Raw genomic sequence first — 9,273 nt, forward strand, 5'->3', positions numbered from 1 at the left:
AGACATTAAGTAATCCATTTACCAGCCATTTGACCAATTCAAAATGCCATTATACATGCATAAATCATGCTAATTCGACCATCTTAAGTGCCTAACCAATGTAACCTCAATGGTACCAAGTATATACACTTATACAATAATATAAGTCATCAACCGAAACATGCCAATTCACACAACTTAAAGTTCTAACCAATATACCTATCATAGGCACCACAATTCACAACATTTCAATATAACCTATTAGCCATACACATGCTAAAAATTTGTATCAAAGACATCTTCCACCATTCATAATTCATAATAAGTTATCAACTAAACATTTATCAAAAGAACACCAAGATCATTGTAATGATGCTTATTTTTTTTAACTTGCATTTAGGCACACTTTATATATTTACATGCCAAACAAAAGTAATGACATCACAATCCTATTACATGCCATATAATCCAAAATAAGTGTTCAAAAACCACCGAAATTGGATGGATAGTGTGACTTGAGTGTTGATCCAATCGTCCAATCCCTTAAAAGTATCTACAAGAAATAGAATTTAACACAAGTAAGCTTATTAAAGCTTAGTAAGTTCGACAGATAAAAACAATAAATCTTACCAAAGTAAATAAAATAATCTAATCAAATACAATTCAATAGCAAGTGTTTTCTATCATCCCCAATTGCAAACCGATAAATTGCATAGTTCAATTTAAAGCTCAAAAAATAATTTTTGAGAAAACATACATGTCCATAACGGAGTCGATTCAAGATGTCAAGTACATGTCATGCCATTCAAATTCTTTAAACAAGTTATAATACAATAATTTACGACCTAATGAATGACTTACAAATATGAGTACATAAGTAGTCCAACCAAAACACGCCAAACACTCATAAGTGCTAATCCAACCAATAACACGCCTCGACACTAAGTGCCTAGCTTGTAGGCTATACATCTGCCCCCATAACACGCCAGAACTGGGTAGTATAACACGAGGGTTCCAACAAATGTTGAACCTCAGTATACTCAAGAAAAAGTATATAAAGCATGCCATATCAATCTACGCTCCAACCCCGTATAACATGCCATCATTCAGTTGTACTCTCTCTCGCGTTCATCTGGCCCAAGTACCGAAATTCAATAACATTTTGCCAAACAAATTTATATCATCAATAGAACAATTAATATCCACTATTTCATATCATATCATCATACAATTCATATAGATATTAAATTACAAACCGAACGAACTTACATGGACTGAATTGTAATAGTTCCAAAAGTTCAAATACTATTTTACAATTTTCCCTTTTTTGCGTAAATCAACAGGGTCTTGATCTCCAATGTAAGATTTCCCAATTATTAGTGTACATTTCATATTCCAATTTATTCTACAATTTACACCCTTTTATTTTTAAAATTTACATAATTGCCCCTAACTTTTACAAATTGAAGCAATTTAGTCCCTTAACTAGAAAATCATCAAATTAACCATTTCTAAAACCTCATCATACCAGCTGAATGTTCAAGGCTTCTAAACAGTCCATGAAACACCTTTTATTCACCAATTAACCATGTAATTTTAACATTTTAACAATTTAATTCTTTAATTAAAAACTAACTAAAATCATTTTACAAAACAACCAAAAATCACAATTAAAGCTTCAAACACATAATTATCATAAAAAAAAACATTTAAGATTCAACAATGGCAACTTCTAAAATTTTTAAAAGATTCACAAATGAAGGTACAGGTTAGTTGGACCTAGTTGTAACGATCTCAAAAACATATAAATTACAAGAAATAGGTAAAGAAATCACTCACATGCAGGATGTTGAACTTGACCGATTCTCAAAGCTTAAACAACCATGGAGATTCTATTTTGGCATGAAAATGAAGGAAGAAGATGATAGATTTCATGTTTTGTTTTTGTTTATTTATTACATATTTACCTTTTTAACATTTAAAATTAATAAAAATTTGTTTAAATACCATACTAGGTAGTTCACTTAATTTATATAAGGTCAATTTACCTATTAAAACCCTCTAATATTCATATCATGCTCAATTAACACATTTAACTCTATAGCAAATAACCTTTTGCACTTTTTTATGATTTTGTCCTTTTTCTTTAATTAACTATCTAAATGTTAGAACTTCTTAACCAAATTTCAATACGACTCTAATGACTTCGTAAATATTCTATAAATAATATTTATGGGCCAACATGACAGAGATTTGTGGTCCCGAAACCACTGTTCTGTCACCATTGAAAAATAGGCTATTACATATATCATGTTTAGATTCTTATACTTTCTAGGATTTCGCCTCAAGAAAGTTACTATGTCAATTCTAAAGGCTTAAATCATCATACATGCCTATTTCTAAAGAAATAAAATTTTCATGGCAAATACTACATAAGACTAAAGAACATACAAGCATTCCATCACTCAAGATAACACAAGAATAACTTAGATAAAATTAGAAATCATGCTTCCATTTGAACAAACTTAAGAACAAAAATTCTCTCTGAACATTCGTTTATTTCAGCATACTTAGGTAAAAAGATTGAAACATACTTGCAAAATTTAAAAATTCATGCTGCAAAATATTTGCCTTACCCCTTTTAAAAAGAAACAATGTCCTCATTGCAAAAACAAAGTAATGAATTAAAACTAAACACCAGGTAGGGTTGTAAGAAAATAAAGGTGAGTCATAAAAACTGATTAAGTACCACATCACTTTGCTTTTCCTAATGAAGAGGGATAGAGCTTATTTTATTCATGCTTGCAATTTATTTTGCTGAAGCAAAATTCTAACTAGGAAATAAAAAAAAACCTAAAAAGAAATCAATACTAAAGAAAAGAAATTCCCCCTTTTATTTATTTGACTTATCCCCCTCGTCTTCATCCTCGCTTTCATCCTTATCTTCCTTCCATGACTCGAAGATATAATCTGGGAACTAAGGAATAAAATTGTTAGAGATACTTTTAAAATATTTCTTACAGAATCATCTCTAATCTTCACATATTTTTAACAAGCATGTTATTGGTTATGCATAAATTTCATCATATTCATCATAATTGAAATTCTAATTTCTTCATAGTGTATGAATAATTTGGCATAGGAACGGTCAACTCAGGATCAACACTTGGTTCTATGGGCTCATCAACATTCAGCTCTTCTCTTGGTTCAGAAACTTCTTGTTCTTTATCAGATTTTGTTTCTTCTGTCTCATTGACTGAGTCAACTTTTGGTTCATATTTGTTCGATAGCTCGTCAATTTCTAGTTCAAGTGGTTCACTCGGTTCAGTTGGGTTTAGCTCATGGACATTCTCTATTAATGTAACACCCCTAACCCGAATCTATCGCCAGAACGGGGTTACAGAGCATTACCGGAGATTTCGAATCAAGCAAACAGAAATTTCAAACATTTCATAACATATAAATATTCATAATAAAACCAATGAAATTCATACACAATGTTCCTTATACGAGCACTCGAGGCCCTAAATACGCGTTAGAAACAAGTCAGGACTAAATTAAAAACTTAGAGAATTTTTCAAAAAACATTAAAAAATTTCAAAGCTACAGGGGTCACACGGCCGTGTGGGCATTTGAAATGGGGACACACGGCTGTGTCCCAGCCATGACCATGCTCATGTAACTCACTGACTTGGGCCACATGACCAAGCCACACGCTAGTGTGCTGGGCCTTGTACCCTTCGAAGTAACCTCACACGCCCTGTGCCAGGCCGTGTAACAGCCTAACTTGCAACCCTATGAATGGTAAAGGGACACATGGTCGTGTCACCTGTCTGGGTGTCATGCACAGCTGAGACACAAGCCCATGTCTCTACACGTGTGGACAACAATAGGTAATTTTACAAGCCATATTTCTCACCCAATTTGGAATAAACCTACACCCAAAAATGCTCATATACACAAGCTATAATAAGGCATCCAAAACAAGCATAATCAAGCCTTATACAAATGGTATAATCACATACAACCACTCAAATGAAAACTTATAAACGTGACTAATCATGTGTTCAATATAACCAACTGTTCAACTAACATATATGTAAATTTACACCAAAACTTACCATGTAGATCAATTAACAAAACATACCATTTGATACCAAATTTCTATCCTAAAACTAGCATCAAATAACCATATAAATCATTTCCACCAAAACACCAATTTTCCACAATTACGTCTTATCACAAAGCACATATTCAATATGCGTACTCATACCACAATTTTCATCTTCCATAATTCAACCATACCAAGTTATTTATCAACCATTAGAGAGCAAATATTTACGTACCATATACTAGACTTATACTATCATTAAAGTGCCAAAACATGGACTTATACAAGCTTCCAACCCGAATGAGCTTCCGAATCACTAAAAATAGGAAAAATACACCAAGAAAGCATTTAAGCTTAGTAAGTTCATATAACATAGAATTTAAGTTACCATATGTCACAATTTAGGTAAGTAAACATAGCATATCCCAACTCAATTTGGCCAAATGCTTAATCAAATATTCACCAACATGTTAGCCATGTAAAACACATATAATAGTTAATAAACATGGATAAACATAACCACTAAGTAAGTTTCATATACATGTATCATCCATTTCATGTTTCAATATATCATGTAATTTCATTTCCATGTATTTCATGTATATACCTGTAATAGTTCATATCTAACTCATATCATCTCGTAATAGAACATTGCTGTTGAACCATTTACAATATCATTGGATACTCAAGATAACTCACACATAGTGTGCTAAACTGTAATCCGTAAATTCTTGTACATGTATGCTCATACAAACTATGAATCGGTATGCTCTCATGAGTTGCAAATCAGTAAGCTCATATGAGCTGAGAATCGGTAAGCTCTCACGAGTTGTAATCAGTAATCTCTAATGACATGTCATTTGTATCCTACGAATTCCTAAGGTTCAAACAGGACTCGATAATCATCGTACGTTGTTGGATATGCGATTGGTATTTATACATGGCAATTATACAAGTCACATACATATAATTCAATTAAAACATATAAATACTCAATTTAATTATACGAACTTACCTCGACGAATATACTTAGATATCGAGGCGATTAATCCGAAATTTTCTCTTTACCTTGATCTAACTCCGTACGAGGTCTAACTGGATCTATACGGATAAATTTAACTCAATTTAATATATATTTCATTCAATTTAGTCCAACACATTTTTGACAAAATTACCATTTTGCCCATATACTTTTAATTTCTTTGCAATTTAGCCCTTAGGCTCAGAAAATGAAATTCATACAAATTTACCCCTACCCAAGCCTAGCCAATTTTTATACATACTAATAGTAGCCCATATATTTCACAAATTCATAAATTTTACCATGAATTTATCACGTTTTCAATTTAGTCATAATTGATAATTTCATCAAAAAATCCTTTACAAAAGTTATTTATCTAACAACAACCATTCCTTATCTATCATCAAACTTCAAAAGTCATGTATATTCAACAATGGTAAAACCCTAATAGTTTAACAGTTTCACAAATTAGTCCTCGGGCTAGCTAGATTAAGTTACAACAATCTCAAAAACATAGAAATCATAAAAATGGGACAAAAACACATACCTAATTGAGCTTACAAGCTTGCCCGAATGTTTAGCACAAAAATGGATTCTTTCCCTTGTAAAAATCGGTGGAATATGGTGATGATAGATGATGATAATTTTATTTTCTTTATTTTTATCATTAATTACTATTTTACTTAATTAACCTTAATAATTCATTCAAATATCAATATTGTCAAACCATTATCATCCACTAACATAAAAATGGTCTGATTACCATATAAGGACCTCCAATTTAAAATCCTATAGCTATTTAATACCTTTAGCTATTAGAACTCAACTTTTGCATTTTATGCGATTCAATCCTTTTTGTCAAATTAAGCATGTAAATGATAAAATTTCTTAACAAAATTTTTATACGGTATTTCTATCATATATGTAATAAGATAATAATAAAATAAAGTTTTCAACTTTGAATTTGTGGTCTCGGAACCACTATTTTCGTCTAAAAGGGATTTTTGTCCCCGAAAATCATACCAAAAAAAAGGTTCAGATATTGCTTTCTAATAGCTTCCTTAGGTTCCCAGGTAGCTGCTTTTAGTTCCTGTCATTTCCAGAGAACTTTTACTAAAGCTATGTTCTTGTTTCTCAATTCTTTCACCTCTCGTGCCAGAATTCTCATCGATTCCTTACTGTATGTCATGTCAGACTGAATCTCGATATCTGTTGGGGAAATAACATATGAAGGGTCAGATCTGTACTATCGTAACATAAACACATGAAAGGCATTATGAATTCTTTCAATTTCTAATGGTAAAGCTAATCGGTATGTAATAGGTTCGATTCTTTTAATAATCTCATACGACCCGATAAATCTTAGACTCAGCTTTCCTTTACGATCGAACTAAAGAACTTTCTTCCAAGGCTATACTTTCAAGAATACTCTGTTGCTGACTTGGAATTCTATATCTTTACTTTAAGTTTTGTATACAATTTCTGATGATCTGAAGCGGCTTTCAAGCTATCTCGGACTACTTTCACTTTTTCTTCAGTCTCATGAATCAAATCAACTCTATGTATCTATTTCTCACTAAGCTTGGTCCAGTATAATGGAGTTTAGCATTTACGACCATACAGAGCATCATACGGTGCCATTTTTATACTCAACTTAAAACTGTTATTATACGTGAATTTGACTAATACTAAATATTTCTCCTAGTTGCCTTTGAAATCTAATACACAGCACGAAGCATATCTTCGAGAATCTGAATCACTCATCCGGACTGACTATCAGTCTAAGGGTGAAATGCAATGCAAAAATGAAACTGTGTACCAAGAGCTTCCTGTAACTTTCTCAAAAATAGTGATGTAAACTGTGGATCTCTATTTGAAATAATGGAGACTGGAACTCCGTGTAATCTAACAATCTCAGAGACATATAATCAGCCAATCAATCAAGGGAGAAATTTATATGTACTAGAATAAAATGTGCAGACTTTGTCGAACGGTCAATGCTAACCCAGATGTCATTTTTCTTTCTCGGTGATAGGGGTAACCCTGATATGAAATCGATAGTAACTCTATCCCATTTCCACTCTGGTATCATTATTGATTATAACAATCCTGAAGGTACCTAATGTTCAAATTTAACTTGCTGACATATCAAACATCTTGATACAAAATAAAAAATCTCACATTTCATTCCTAGCCACTAGTACATCTATCTCAAGTCACCATACATTTTATTACTTCCCGGATGAACAGATAAGCTACCACTATGAGCTTCGTGTAAGATTCTCTGAATAAGCTTTGGATTCTTCGGTACACAAACTCTACCTCTGAACAGTAAAAAATCATCAGGTCCTATCTAAAATTCTGAATTAGAAGTCGATTCATACTATACTCGTTTAGCTAGTAACTCACTATCACATTTCTGAGCTTCACAGGTTTGTTGTAAAAACATTGGTTTAGCTTTTAACTCGGCTAAGATTGAACAATCATTAGATAATGTCAGTCGTGTATTCATCTCTTGCAGAGTAAAAAAGGGCTTTCTACTCAAAACATCAGCAACTACATTTGCTTTTCTCGGATGATAATCAATGATCATTTCATAATCTTTTAACAGGTCGAGCCATCTTGTTGTCTCAGATTCAGATCTTTTTACGACATTAAATACTTTAAACTCTTATGATCAGTAAATATGTGACATTTTTTGTCAAACAAATGGTGTCGCCAAATTTTCAACGCAAACACAATAGCGGCCAACTCTAGGTCATGTCGTATAATTCTTTTCATGCGGCTTTAACTGTTTGGAAGCATAAGCTATCACTTTGTCTTCCTACATCAAAATACAACTAAACCATTTAAAGATGCATCACTAAAAATCACGAATTCTTTACCCGATTCAGGCTGAACCAAAACTGGTGCCTCGATCAGTAGTGCTTTCAACTGATTGAAACTTTGCTGACATTTCTCAGACCATTCAAATTTCACATATTTCTGTAAGAGTGGTGTCACCGGTGTATCTATCATTGAGAACCCTTTGACGAATCTTCGGTAATAACCAGCTAATCCTAGAAAACTTCTGACTTCAGATACATTTCTCGATCGTTTCCTATCAACAACTGCAGAAATTTTACTTTGATCAACTCTGATGCCTTCAGCCGACACTATATGTCCTAGAAAACCGAGTTCACGGAGCCAAAACTGGCATTTGCTAAATTTGGCAAATAGTTGTTTATCTCGCATTCATCTCGGGAATATATTAGAATATCATCAATAAATACTACAACAAATCTGTCTAAATACAGTCTAAAGACTCTGTTCATCAAATCCATAAATACCGCAGGTGCATTAGTTAACCCCAAAGACATTACAAGAAAGTCATAGTGTTCGTACCTGGTTCTAAATGCAGTTTTTAGCACATCTGAATCTTTCACTCGTAGCTCATAATAACCAGAGCAAAGATCAATCTTCAAAAATATTGCGGCTGTAACATCCCTAACTGTATTCGAAGTCAGAACTGGGTTACGGAGTATTATCGGACTTATAAAATCAAGCATTTCATAAATAATTATCATTCAAAACAAAAACGATTCGTAATCATTCATATGGTCCCTAAAATGAGCCCTGAAGGCCAAAAATAGACATTAAAAGTGGTTCGAGACTAAACCAAGTGCTTAAGGAATTTTTAGGAAAACATGGAAAATTTTCAAAATGCAGGGGACACACACCCGTGTGGCCAAGTCATGCGTCTCGCACGGCCAAGAGACACGCTCGTGTCACAGGCTGTGTGGGCATTCGAAATGGGATCACATGCCCGTGTCCCATCTCATGTACGACCTCGTGTAACTCATTGACTTGGGTCACATGGCTAGACCACACGCCCATGTACCATCCCGTGTACCCTTCGAAATGGCCTCACACACCCGTGCGCCAGGTCGTCCGAAAACTAAAGAGTATACTGATTGTGGCACACGCCCAAGCCACATGCCCGTTGCTAGGCCATTTGAAGCTACTGACTTGATTTCTAAAGAAGTATCAGGGGACACACGGCTGTGTCACCTGGTCGTGTGTCACACATGGCTGAGACACATGCCCATGTCTCTTCCCGTGTGGACAAAAATAGGCCATTTTCCAAGCCTTATTTCTCACTCAATATGGAATCAACTTACAC

This window comes from Gossypium hirsutum, chromosome A01, assembly GCF_007990345.1.
Source record: "Gossypium hirsutum isolate 1008001.06 chromosome A01, Gossypium_hirsutum_v2.1, whole genome shotgun sequence".
Taxonomy (NCBI): domain Eukaryota; kingdom Viridiplantae; phylum Streptophyta; class Magnoliopsida; order Malvales; family Malvaceae; genus Gossypium; species Gossypium hirsutum.